This window comes from Danio rerio, chromosome 15, assembly GCF_049306965.1.
Source record: "Danio rerio strain Tuebingen ecotype United States chromosome 15, GRCz12tu, whole genome shotgun sequence".
Lineage (NCBI taxonomy): Eukaryota > Metazoa > Chordata > Actinopteri > Cypriniformes > Danionidae > Danio > Danio rerio.
In genome coordinates this window covers 12,380,648-12,394,688 of record NC_133190.1, presented here as the reverse complement: position 1 = coordinate 12,394,688, position 14,041 = coordinate 12,380,648, and the positions used below count along the sequence as shown (strand labels likewise).

Below are 14,041 nucleotides of genomic sequence, written 5' to 3'. Positions count from 1 at the left end.
GACTCTTTGACATCCAGAAGTACATTGAGGCTACTGCTCTTCTTCTAAACTTTCCTCAATTTCATCAAGTGTCCCCTCTGCCAGTCTGATTAGTGCCCGCCTTGTTTGGCCTGAAAAACCTTTACCTGCTGGCTCACTACACTTGAGGTGGTAGCACACTTTTATCAGCTCAGACTTTCCTAGTGTCAAAAACTTGGAACTGACACAGTCTTGACGTTGTTCCATTTTTTTTAATCTTTGATGGGGAATAGCGAATGGATTGAGTCTAATTCAGTCTTCCTCTTTTTTTCTTTAACTAAAATGTCTTTCTTTGTTTGTAGGTTCGTCTTAAGGAGAAGCTGTCTCTCTCACATCATCCAATCAGCAGCATTCTCCTGGCTAGCTCGCCATTATTATGTTGTACACACGGAAGAGGTTTCTGGTGGCATCATAATAGTTTTTATTTCGGTCACACTGCACGATACGTAATATAATCAAACACAGAAACAATGAGATGCTGTGAGAAGTGTTTCAGTGCTGGCAGTAGGGCTGGACGATTTAGCAAAAAAAAGTTTGACCGATTCACGATTTTGATTTTTTTTTTTTTTTTGTGTAACTTTTTTTTAATTGTGTAATTAGTCTCAAAGCATTACAACAACATGACTGAAAGTAACTTGAAAAACCATATGGTTAAGGAACATTATATTTTTAATGGGCATGTAAAAAAAATGGTCAAGGTGTAAATAAATGTAAAACAAATTCACAAGTTAAATAGCGTTGCTGAAGATTTGAATAAGAAATATTTGTGTAAATATTGCAGTTGCAGGAATACAGAGGTATTTTTTGCAAGTTTTGCTGAGCCTAGTAAAGACTGGCTGTCAGCTCGGCTTTGACTTTGTCTTTTTCTGATTGAATGACAGGTTGTAATGCTGCTGCCTTTTCCTTAAAAAGATACAGTGGAAGAAAAGGACTGAACATGGAAACTGTAAAGCCTAATTTAACCCAATGTGTGAAGTTGTGGACGTATAGCAGGAGCAAATACAAGTACCAGATGTGTGTCTAATATAAAATAATATATTTAAACTATACCGATCATTTGATGCGCTTTGCTCCACTCTCTGTATTATGCTGCCTGATCTATCTGGTTTTCAACCAGGTCCGCTAAATGACATCATGGGGGCGGTACTTTCATTTTCACTGCTACAGTCCCTCACTTCTACTCGTGTTCAAATCAAAAGATTGGCACGGTTTTTCACATGGCAGGCTTTTACGTCCTTTATACATGTTGAGATCGAGTTTATCGACTTGATGAGGGAATGTCTTAAAATTCACACAGACGTGCAACAAGTCAAATCCTACATGACTTCACGCTTTACCAGGCAGTCAAGCAGATCGCACACCAGAAGCGCCCCGACACGGCGCGGACATGACAGTTTAAACTATCACACACCAAACGTGCACATTCGCATGATATTTAACATGAAACTAATCAGATGGCGCTCTGTGGGCCGGCTGAAATGAGAACTGCTTCGTGAATCGTGGCTGGGCGGCATCGGTGTGTGTATTGAAACCTGTTTAGAATTCTAAAATCCATGGCGTGGTGTTGTGCGTCGCGTCGCCGAGAGGCGCTTCTGGTGTGCTTCCTGCTTCATACAGAGAGTGAACCAAAGCGCATAGGTGCCATTATAATGTATTAAATATATATATATTTTTTAAAATTGCGATTTCTCGATTTGATTCAAAATTAAATCGTCTTAAAACGTAAATTCGAATTAATCGAAAAAATCGGAAAAATCGCCCAGCCCTAGCTGGCAGTGTGGCTTCTCCATGAATGCGTGAACAATGAACACAGAAACACTAATAAAAACACTCAAATATACAATAATCAATAAACAATGGCAATGAATAGACAATAACTCAATGCATTTCTCCACACAACAATATACATTACCAATATCAGATTAATAGTCATTAAACTCTGCATAACTGCATTACTGCATAAACAACAAACAGTAACTATTTTAAATTACTTTATTAATTACTAATTACTTAATAGTTTACTATTATTATTTAAATATTCTCTAACATTTCGATATATTATAACTGTATTTGATATATTATAACTGTTTCAAAAGGTAAACTCCCACTAAATAAACTGTCAATCTATATGCATATCGTATTTATCTGTATATTATATTTATATAATAACACGCGGCCCCTGTCATGGCGATCCTTATTTTCAGACTTTGGCAGCCTTCACTCGTGCGTGCGTGTGCCCGTGGCGACTAAGCCACATGTCTGCCGTAATTTCGCTGATGTGGTTATTTTATATATAAAAACATACATACACGACCCTCAAACACATTATTTACACTGTTAGGGTGCTTTCACACCTGCCTTATTTAGTTTTATTGAATTGCACTAGAGTTCGTTTTCCCTTTTGGTTCGGTTCATTTGGGCAGGTGAGAATGCAGCAATCGTACTCGAGTGTGCACCAAAAGCCTCTTCAAGCAGGTCTCGGTACGCTTATTTCGTCATCTTTTGGTGCGCGATCGAGTACGATTGCTGCATTCTCACCTGCTTTCAAATGAACCCTGGAGCGGTGCGTTTGTGGTGAGATATGATCCGTACTAAAACAGGTCCAACCGCAAAAAGTATTGCGCCTTTCGGACAAATTCAGCTGCCATAGCTGTGCATTATGGGATATGGAGGAAAAATATTTGTTGACAGCGCTTTACCAACAGAAAGAGAGACAGTGGGGAAAACACTACCTGATGGATCGTTGGTAATATTTCTGCAAGATGACCATGTCGCAGTTTAGCTAAATTAATTCACGCCTCCCCCTGAAGTGACGAGCGATGCATTTAAACCCTGTTTTCCAGCAGCGGCCGCGCTTCAATCTCGAAATGTATAGTTTGTCTAAAGCAGGGATACAATCAGTCAGCGCAGTCGTCCCTTCATAGTAAAAAGCAAGATTTTGTGTCTGCCGGTTTTGTTTAATTGCGGGAGTTCATTGGCATTTTCCCACACGTGAATTCTAACCAATCAATAAGCAGTTTAGAAAATATGTTCAACAACATCTGGCCAATAAGAGATGTGGATTTTGTCAGATGAGTGGTTTGTTGAGTGGTTTGGTTTGTTTCAACTGGTTCGGACCAAAGCCAGCAGTGTGGTGTGAAAACGACCCAAAGACGGCAGAAGATGCAACAATGTATCATTTATTACCCTTGGTGCGGACCAAATGAAGTGAACCACAGATGTGAAAGCACCCTTAAACAAATACTCATGAATGCGTGAAACTTACTAAACTAACTTACACTAATACTAAATAATGACTAATCAATGCAAACATAATAGCTATATAAAAAAATAAAATGTAAATAATAAAATGATATAAATCTATACCTCTACATATGCTCATGTTTCACTTAAAGGAAATTATGCTATTTGCTCTTTGTTCATAAATATCACTTTGGCTGTTTCTCAATATGTGTTTTTCAGCGGTCTTGTGTTCTCGTGCAACGTCATCATCAGCTGCCTAAGTTCAGTTCCAATACTCAAGACCGCAAGTAAGGAAGATGTGTGAAACTTCCCTGATGTGATCTTGATATCGAGGACGCACTGATGCAGACTTGAGCACCGAACTCGCTCTGGAAGTCCCAGAAGTCATTGCGACTGGAGATGGGAAGCGTAGCATTTTATTTAGAATTATTATTAAAGTTCAGAGATATCATTTATTTACCTCAGGACTTTCCCTAAACAAAACGGTGAAAGTAAACATTAACATGAACATCTTTATAAAGGAATAAACACATTAAGGGTGCTTGTTTGCTGAAATTCGTATTAAAATCAGTTTTATTTATATTGTGCAGAGTATATTTATAATGCTTTTATGCAAAGTATATATTTTGAAGAGGGGAAAATAAACCTTTGTATGAGTGCTGTAATGTTTAAATAATTTCCATTTAAAACGCGTGAAGGTCACTTGACCATCAAGAAGAACGCAGCATCTAATTTCTCAAAGGACGCGTTCTCTGCCCTTGCGGTCTCCTGAGTTCGTTCTTCTGAGGACACCTGGCAAGACTGGTCTCCACAAGAACACAAGTCCATTCTCTGCGTTCTTGGAATTGAGAAACAGCCTTTGATTATACACAGCTACTCAGCTAACATGAAAACGACTGATATATTTCCAAGTTCCTCTGAAAGGCCAGCCCTCAAGTGACTCTGATTGGTTATGTGTCATAATGTGCTGCGATTCGCGGATCGGCTCCATGTCACGCCCATACAAGCACGCGCGTTTTTTGTAAACAGTTAGTCAACCTCATGCTTGCTCTTTAAAATAACATCTGACTAATGTCTGTAACGAGTGAAAATGGGGTGCAGCTCGTTTAAGAGAGTTTTCCATTGTGTGTGTGTGTGTGTTGTTGTGTGTGCGCGTGTGTATACTATGATGAAAGCGCAAGACATTAGACCGATGTTTATTTTTGTTTTCTGATGCTTGGATTAGGTTATTTTCTGCAGTGATGCTGCTGACAGAGGAATTAAACACAAGATGTTGGATGTGACCTGTGAGCCTTGATTGATTTTTCTGCTGCACGAGTTAGGCGAGCTCTCCTGTATTTTTTAACTCAACGTGTTACACGTATAGTAATAATTCCGTATATTCGGAATATGCCTGAGTAAGTAACATGAATTGTTTACATATCTTTTGCGAGTTCATTATCGTAAATGTAAATTGCATAGAAAAGCTGCCTATAAAGAAACACTGCAGTCGCACACAAAGAGAGAGGCTGCATGTACTGGTGACGTGTGTGTGTGTGTTTACAGCAGTTTGACTTATAAATATGAATTGTAGCTAAAATCGTTAGTGTTAGTTCTCAAGTTAGCGTAAGCTAAATCGTAAGTTCTGGTAGGCTAAGTCACAATACAGCCAAATAACTTTGTTAGCATTGGGCCTGGAAGGCCTGGAAGTATTTTCTTGTAGTCCCCAAAACTCGTTTATTGTAGGCTTTGCTAAGTTATCTCTGTAAAAGCCAAGTTCACCCTTTGCATTGAACTTTGAGCATATTACATTCGAGATGGTGTTTATGTTCACACAGCTACATTACACATCAACTAAAGTTTAAAATATAATATCGTAGTGGACCACCCCTTTAATTAAACTGAACTTCAACGCTGAAAAGACACTGTTTCAATTTACTATAATTTTATATGTGAAGCTGCTTTGACACATTCTACATTGTAAAAGTGCTATAGAAATAAAGATTAATTCAACTGAACTCCTGGGCGAGGATGCAATAAAATTAATGAACTCAGACTGAGAAACTAAACATGGTATCATACTGATCATTTTATCAAACAATGTTTATTTTCAACATGCACTTGCTGCATTTAAAAGTAGACATATTTTACTGACACATTTCTAAAAACAGAGCAAGAAAAGAAAGAATGCCACACTGTTTTTTATCCATATTTTGCAAACGCACACACTTTTGTTGTTATTGTAAGTGGACACAAAAAAGTAGACACCTAACATATTTAATTGATGTATTGCTCTTATCTGCACAGTTTAAGTTCTTTTCAGAGTTATCAGATGAAGAGACCTCAAAACACTTAAATGCAGTCTTCGACCCCTGGGGGTTAATAATACAACAAAATTAAACTTAATTTTCTATTCCTCAAAAGTAGCAGTTTTGGACAAATGCAAGTTTGGAAGTTCATCAGTAATCAGACAGTGTATCAAATGCAAACTGACTCTTTATTGTTTAGGTAGTAATTACCTCATCATTTCACACTTCACTATGTACGGCCATCGTTCGGCATAATCACACCCTGAGGGGAAAGCTTAAGCAGCTCATCACACATTTTGAGTAATTGTGCAGGTGAATTGTAAGTAAACTCAACGAGGGTCCTTGGTTGCTCAAGGACCAGATGGCAGCCAAGCCTTCCAGTGATAGTGTGTGTGTGTGTAACCACCTCATTAAGCCAGGAGGAGTGAGCCCCTTGGCCCTTCCCTGCCAACAGAGCACCACAGCTCAGTCAAGCCAAACATCCAGTTGCCCAGACAGCTCCCGATCAGGGGAGTCAGCCAGCTGGGACAGATTCTAATTCATTACAGAGAAGCAAGAAGGAAAAAATAAAAATGCATGACCAGCATCAAGGAGGAGACCGCAGGGAGCCGGCAATGATATTAGAGGATAGGCAACTGTTTCCTCTAAGCAGCAGATTATGAAAACATTAAGCAACAATTACTGTAATGAGAATTACTGGGGTGGCAAAGGAAGCAGACAAGCTGTGTGCATCTGGATAATGCAGCTGGTTTTGGGGGTGAAGCACAGGAAGTCGATGCTTTTCATTTGTTTTCAACTTGTCAGTCTATGGCAGATGGAGTGCATGCCCTGGGTTGACAGTCAAATTGGCATTATTGTAAGCTGTTTGGTATGCAATATGCTTGATTTATTATTTGTCAATACTCCCTGGGAGACCAGGTGTAGGTTAACAGGTGTAAACTGGATTTCTTCCAAGTTAACCAATTAGATCAAGCTGCTAGTGAAGCATTAGCATGCTGAATCTTATTTATGGTGGTCGCTATAGGTCAGCTTGAAGATGTACATTTACAGGAATTATGATTTGGGTTTTGCATATCAGCTGAAGTAAAACTTATGAGCCCAAACAACTGCTGCTTCAAAACATTCTTGTAAGTTTTAATTAATCTCTTTTTGACACATAACACAAGTTCAATTCAAATAGTCTTTATTGCATAGCGCTTTTACAACGTAGACTGTGTCAAAGCAGCTTCACATAGAAGTTTGTAGTAAATTAAAACAGTGTAGTTCCGTTTTTAGTGTTTAAGTTCAGTTCAGTTTAGCTCAGTTCAGTGTGGTTTAATAATCACTACTGAGTCCAAACACTTAAGAGCAATCCATCGATGCATAGCTCTACAGTTCCTGAACTATGCAAGCCAGTGGCTACCGCTAAGTGATGCACTGAGTGTATGCTTTACTAAAAAGATAGGTTTTTAATCTAGTTTTGAATTAGGAGAGTGTGTCTGAGCCTCGGACATTATCATAAATAAGAAGGCTCGACCTTCTTTATTCGACTTTACTATTCTAGGTACTACCAGAAGCGCTGAGTTTTTGAGATCTTAAAGAGCGAGTTGGATTGTAGCGAGACAGAAGGTTGTTTAGATAAACAGGAGCTAGATTATTTAAAGCTTCATAGGTAAGAAGCAATTTTTTAAATTCAAAACGAAACTTAACATGCAGCCGGTGTAAGAAGGTAAAAATTGGAGTGATACGATCATATTTTCTAGACTTAATAAGAACTTTGGCAGCTGCATTTTGTACTAGCTGAAGTTCGTTAATAGAGGATGCTGGACAGCCAGCGAACAGAGCATTACAGTAATCCAACCTATACAAAAGCATGGACTAGTTTTCCTGCATCTAAGATGGATTGCATACTTTTTAACTTTTTATTTCTCAGATGAAAGAAAGCATTTTTTTGACATGTGATGTATATATGTTTTTCAAAAGTTAAATTGCTGTCTAAAATGACACCGAGATCTTTTATAGTAGAGCTAACGCTAAGTTCGTATTCCTCTAATTGTTGGTCAAGTTGTGAGATCTGCTGTAAACAGGATTTAGGCCCAATAAGTAATAATTATGTTTTGCTTAAGAGAAGGAAATTGTTGGTCATCCAGTCTTTAACATCTTTAATACACTCAGTTAGCTTAGACAGTTCAGACATCTCATCAGGTTTAGTTGAAATATATAATTGAGTATCCTCTGTATAGCGGTAAAAGCTGATCCCATGTCTTCTAATAATGTCTCCCAGGGGTCAGCTAAGTATGATCTTAAACCATTGTAGAGCCTGTCCCTGGACACCTGTAGAATTTAAGCGATTTATGAGGATATTGTGGTCAGTGGTGTCAAATGCAGCGCTAAGGTTGAGTAAACCTAATAGCGAGATGCACCCTTGGTCAGCAGCTAAGAGTAAATCTTTGGTTATTTTTCTCTAATGTGGTTTCTGTACTGTGATGATCACTGAAACCTGATTGAAAGGAGGATAATTGGGCAGAAACAACTTTTTCTAGTATTTTAAACAAGTTGAGGGCATACAGCTTGCGCTCATTCCTGCACCTGTGATTAGATGGGAGAATTTGGTTATTGTGGATCTCTTTGGTTGTGTGTGTATTTCTTGATGTCATGCACAGGGTTTATGCAAACATTTGGTGCTGTAAAAAGGAAGCAACTACAAATAAACATAGAACGAGATGAACCATCCAGTATATTCTGCTATGTATAGTATAAGTTCCCCTTCGGGGGGAACTTCAGCACTATAAGTGGATTTGATTTGTAAAATCCACGCATTGGGAGGATTCGGATCAGAAGCCGCTTGTCTGGAGAGTATTGAACGGGCCAATGAATGAAATTAATTGGCAGCGTAAGCTTGCGCAGGTGTGCGACATCTGCAATTATCTCAGCATATAAGCACACCTGAAGCCAGCAGACGCCATCCTTTTCGCTTCAGATCCTTTCTGAGTGAGTCGATGAGGGTTCCTCTTGCTGATCAGCACTTCAGAGCGAACGAGTGTGTCTCCCGGTCCAGAGTGGGTCTTCGCGGTGGCAGACGGTCGAGCTGGGTTACTCCCTTGCCTGCGGTTCTTTGGGTCCGGTCCTCCAGAGCGGTGCGTATAGTTGCAACTTTCCTAAAAGAGCAACACAGTCGTGCAGCACGTCCTTTTCAGGATGGCGCTCCGACTGTGCGTTTCTGGATGCGGGGGTTTCCTGGCTCCGGATGATGGACACGATCACTGCATTGCATGTTTGGGGGTCCAGCATGTTAATGCGGTGCTCGCGGGCGGTTCATGTCGTCATTGCGATGCCATGACCGTTGCACAGCTAAGATCGCGGCTAACTTTCGCAAGAGAGCGAGCCACCCCAGTTGCCTCCTGTTCTAAAAAAGCAGCGGGCGCTCGGGCAGATCTGAGGGTTTCAGCGGGAGATAATCCGCCGCCCACGGGCTCGCGGACCTCTCGCTCCTCACGGCGCTCCATCCAAGCTTCGGGTGGTGAGAGTGATCCGTCTAACCAGATGGTAGCTCTCACACTCGCTGACACCGGAGATCAGATCTCCTCCGCGGCATCGGAGGGTGGGCTTTCACTGTCCGACGAAGATCCGGACCCGCTCGCCCCCTCCGGGCAGGTGAGCGCTGTCAAATCGGATCCTGAAGCGGACATGTTAGCCGTGCTTTCCCTGGCTGCTTCGGCCGTGGGGTTGGAGATGGTTTATCCCCCAGCTCCGCGGCCGGACCGACTAGATGGGTGCTACGTAGAGGACCAGAAGGCGAAGCCTTCGAAGCCTCTCGTCCCCTTCTTCCCGGAAGTGCACAGTAGGCTCACGCAGTCTTGGAGGGCACCTTTCTCTGCCCGTGCTGCGTGTGCCTCCACCCTCACCGCCCTTGACGGCGGAGCTGCCAGGGGGTATGAGGCGATCCCGTCAGTGGAGCGCGCTATCGCGGTCAATCTTTGTCCGCGCGGCGCCTCTACGTGGCGGGGTTTGCCCCGCCTCCCGTCCAAAGCCTGTAGGTTGTCTGCCTCCCTCGGAGCCAGAGCTTATAAGGCTGCGGGCCAGGCTGCTTCTGCTTTGCACGCGATGGCCACCTACCAGCGCTACCAAGCGCAGGCGCTGGCCGAGCTGCACGAGGGCGGGTCCAACCCAAGCTTTTTACATGAGCTGCGCACCGCGACCGACTATGCTCTTCGGACTACTAAGTCCGCCGCGTGTGCGCTGGGGAGGACGATGTCCACACTTGTGGTTCAGGAACGCCACCTCTGGCTAAACCTGGCCGATATGCGCGACGTTGACAAAGTTCGCTTTCTTGACTCGCCCATATCCCAGGCTGGCCTGTTCGGCGACACCGTCGGTGAATTCACCCAGGAATTCAAGGCGGTGAAAGAGCAGTCGGATGCGATGGGCAATGTCATCTATCGGCGTGGCCGTAAGCCCGCTCCGCCCGCCGAGCCATCCACCTCCGCTGTTCCTCGCCGAGGGCGCCCGCCAACGAGTGCTGCCCCGCCCCCGCCTGCGCCTCCGGCCAAGCGGGCGCGGCGTTCACCTCGAAAGCAGGCAGCCCCTCCTGCCCAGGGCGCCGTTAAGTCCGGTAAACGGACCGCGAAGCGTCCCTGAGACAGGCCATCCGGAGAAGAGGAAACTTGCTCTTTCCCCGCTGGAGGGCGGGGCCCCGATAACAACGATACTTTTCAGTGCGACCAAAACATCAGTAAAAGAGCACTTTTTCCCTTCCCCGGATGTGACTGCACGAGTTCTGCCAGTCCGGGACGCGCTGCCTTCCGGCTCGCAGACTCTACGTGCTTCGTCAGGGGCTCACGAGCGCTGGGGGGACGGTCTCCCTTCCCTCAGCCCTCCAGCCCCCTCTCCGGAGTCAGGGTGTGGAGCCAGAGCGAATCGCTCTCCTCCAGCTCTTCCGCGGGACCCTCGTGCTTCCCGGATCAGCACACCCACTCCGCGCTGCCCCACCGCTGGTACGTCAGCGATTGTAGCGATGACTCCATTAGCGAGGGCTCTGCCTGCCTGGTTAGCGCGGGCCAGCCCCTCGCGGTGGCTCATACGCACAATCAGACTCGGTTACGCGATTCAGTTCGCGAAACGGCCCCCCAAGTTTACGGGCGTGTATTTCTCCAGGGTCAGCCCCCTGTCCGCCCCTGTCTTGCGAGAGGAGATTGCTGCCCTCCTGGCGAAGGGTGCAATCGAGCCGGTTCCTCCAGCCGAGATGGAGAGTGGGTTTTACAGCCCATACTTCATCGTACCCAAAAAGAGCGGTGGGTCACGGCCAATCCTAGATCTGCGCGTTTTGAACCGCTGTCTGCACAGGCTGCCGTTCAGAATGCTCACGCAGAGGCGCATTCTCCAATGCGTTCGTCCTCGGGATTGGTTTGCAGCCATAGACCTAAAGGACGCGTATTTCCATGTCTCCATTCTTCCACGCCACCGCCAATTTCTGCAGTTTGCGTTCGAGGGTCGAGCGTGGCAGTACAAGGTCCTCCCCTTCGGGCTCTCTCTGTCTCCGCGGGTCTTCACCAAACTCGCGGAGGGTGCCCTAGCGCCCCTTCGGCTCGCGGGCATTCGCATACTCAATTGTCTCGACGACTGGCTGATTTTAGCCCACTCGCGGGAGCAATTGATTATGCACAGGGACAAGGTGCTTCGGCATCTCCGCCTACTGGGGCTTCAGGTCAACCGAGAAAAGAGCAAACTCGCCCCCGTGCAGAGGATTTCTTTTCTCGGGATGGAGCTGGACTCGATCACCATGGTAGCGCACCTCTCCGAGGAACGCGCTCGCCTGTTGCTGAACTGTCTGAGGGAGCTCGACAGCAAACTAGTGGTCCCACTGAAGTTCTTTCAGAGGCTCCTGGGGCATATGGCATCCGCAGCCGCCGTCACGCCGCTCGGGTTGCTCCATATGAGACCACTTCAGCACTGGCTTCACGATCGGGTCCCCAGACGCGCATGGCACGCGGGCACACACCGGGTCTCGGTTACTGCGCTGTGTCGCCGCGCCCTCAGCCCTTGGAACGACCCCTCGTTCCTACAGGCCGGTGTGCCTCTAGGACAGGCGTCCAGCCATGTTGTTGTTTCAACAGATGCTTCCAACACGGGTTGGGGGGCCGTGTGTCGCGGGCATGCGGCTGCGGGCCTCTGGAAGGGTGCCCAGCTGCATTGGCATATCAATCGCCTAGAGCTGTTGGCAGTGTTCCTCGCTCTCCACCGCTTTTTACCGGTGCTGGAGCGGCAACACGTGCTGGTCAGGACGGACAGTACGGCGGCGGCGGCGTATATCAACCGCATGGGGGGTATGCGCTCTCGCCGCATGTCTCAGCTCGCCCGCCGTCTGCTCCTCTGGAGTCACCCGCGGCTGAAATCGCTGCGCGCCATTCACGTCCCAGGCACGCTCAATCGTGCAGCCGATGCGCTCTCACGACAGCTGTTACGCCCTGGAGAATGGAGACTCCACCCCGAGTCTGTTCAGCTGATATGGGCGCGATTCGGGGAGGCCCAGATCGATCTGTTTGCTTCCCCCGAGAACGCTCACTGCCAGTTGTTTTTTTCCCTGACCGAGGGCTCTCTCGGCACGGATGCACTGGCCCACAGCTGGCCTCGGGGCATGCGCAAGTATGCGTTTCCCCCAGTGAGCCTGCTCGCGCAGTTTCTGTGCAAGGTCAGGGAGGACGAGGAACAGGTTCTGCTAGTTGCGCCCCTTTGGCCCAACCGGACCTGGATATCAGAGCTCTCACTCCTCGCGACGGCCCTCCCCTGGCGGATCCCTTTGAGAGAGGACCTACTCTCTCAGGGACAGGGCACCATCTGGCACCCTCGCCCCGATCTTTGGAACCTCCACGTGTGGTCCCTAGACGCGAGGAAGACTTAGGTAACCTACCGACTGCGGTGGTTAATACCATCACTCAGGCTAGAGCCCCCTCCACGAGGCGCGCCTACGCCCTGAAGTGGAGTCTATTCACTGAATGGTGCGTCTCTCGCAGAGAAGACCCCCGAAATTGCCAGATTAGTGTTGTGCTCTCTTTCCTTCAAGAGAAGTTGGACAGCAGGCTGTCGCCCTCCACTCTCAAGGTTTACGTGGCCGCCATCTCTGCTTATCATAGCGCGGTAGCTGGCGGCACCGTGGGAAAGCATAACCTGGTCATCCAGTTCCTTAGGTGTGCTAGGCGAATTAATCCATCTCGCCCCCCTCTCATGCCCTCTTGGGATCTCGCCCTCGTTCTCACGAGTCTGCGATCCGATCCCTTTGAGCCACTCGAATCAGTATCTCTAAGATTTCTGTCCCTGAAGACAGCTCTGCTGGTTGCGTTGGCCTCCATCAAGAGGGTCGGGGACCTGGAGGCATTTTCGGTCAGTGACTCGTGCCTAGAATTCGGGCCGGATTACTCTCACGTCATCCTGAGACCCCGCCCCGGTTATGTGCCCAAGGTTCCTACCACCCCCTTTAGAGATCAGGTAGTGAACCTGCAAGCGCTGCCCCCGGAGGAGGCAGACCCAGCCCTTTCTTTACTTTGTCCAGTTCGCGCTCTGCGCATTTATGTGGACCGTACTCAGAATTTTAGATCATCTGAGCAGCTCTTTGTCTGTTATGGTGGTCGTATCGAAACAAAGATTATCCCACTGGATTGTGGATGCCATTTCACTCGCTTATTCGAGTCGAGGTCAGCCGTGTCCCCCGGGAGTTCGTGCACACTCCACTCGGAGCGTTGCATCCTCTTGGGCGCGTGCACGCGGCGCCTCTCTAACAGACATCTGTAGAGCTGCGGGCTGGGCGACACCCAACACATTTGCAAGGTTTTACAATCTGCGAGTGGAGCCGGTTTCCTCAAGGGTATTAGGTAACCCTTTGGTGATTGAGGAGACAACTCGGTAGGGTGTTGAAACACGCTTGCTGCGCCATTCTCCCTAACACGGAGGTACGTGCGCCTTTTTTATCTGTCAGTAAAGTTCCCCGTCAGGTGAGCCCTGCAGATTCCTCCGTGGCCCCCAGCACTGACTCAGCGGAGGAGTCACTTGCTGGCCCACTACGTTGTAGGTCTGCCCGCTGGTCAGCCCGCGTTTTGGGTATAGGTGCCTGCTATGCGTGATCCCCACTAGGCGATCCCATATGCTTATTCCGCCACGGTTAAGTCCCCCCCCTGGGCGGACCCGTGTCTTCCCTCGCCGCTAACCACTCTTTTGCTATGCGTACTCCCCCTTTTTAGGGCTAGTCCATATGTAAATTCTGCCATCTATCCCCCCCTTGGGTAACGGATGGCCTCCGCAGCGTCCTCCCTATCGGGATTGCACGCTTCCCAACGTACTGTCGTATTTCCTAGAATTATCTAGATGCTCACGACTTCCCAAACAAATATATCTAAATCCGTAAAACTTCTGTTGAAGTAGGATAAATTAGGGCCAGGGACACGTTGGAGGACCGCGCCCCCCATGATGTGGGTGCGTCACGCTTGCTTGACTATCTCCTCATCGGGGGTGTTGGTAAGGTG

At 46.9% G+C, this 14,041-nt stretch overlaps 1 protein-coding gene across 1 annotated transcript in view; it reads left to right on the top strand.

The window, feature by feature from the left end:
• Window positions 1–13,541, top strand: part of LOC141377778 (uncharacterized) — a 369,547-nt gene extending 356,006 nt beyond the window's left edge. Inside the window, exon 2 of the mRNA XM_073923411.1 lies at window positions 13,394–13,541. The gene's annotated coding sequence lies outside the window, so the exon portion shown is untranslated. The remainder of the gene's footprint in view (window positions 1–13,393) is intronic.
• Window positions 13,542–14,041: the final 500 nt, after the last annotated feature.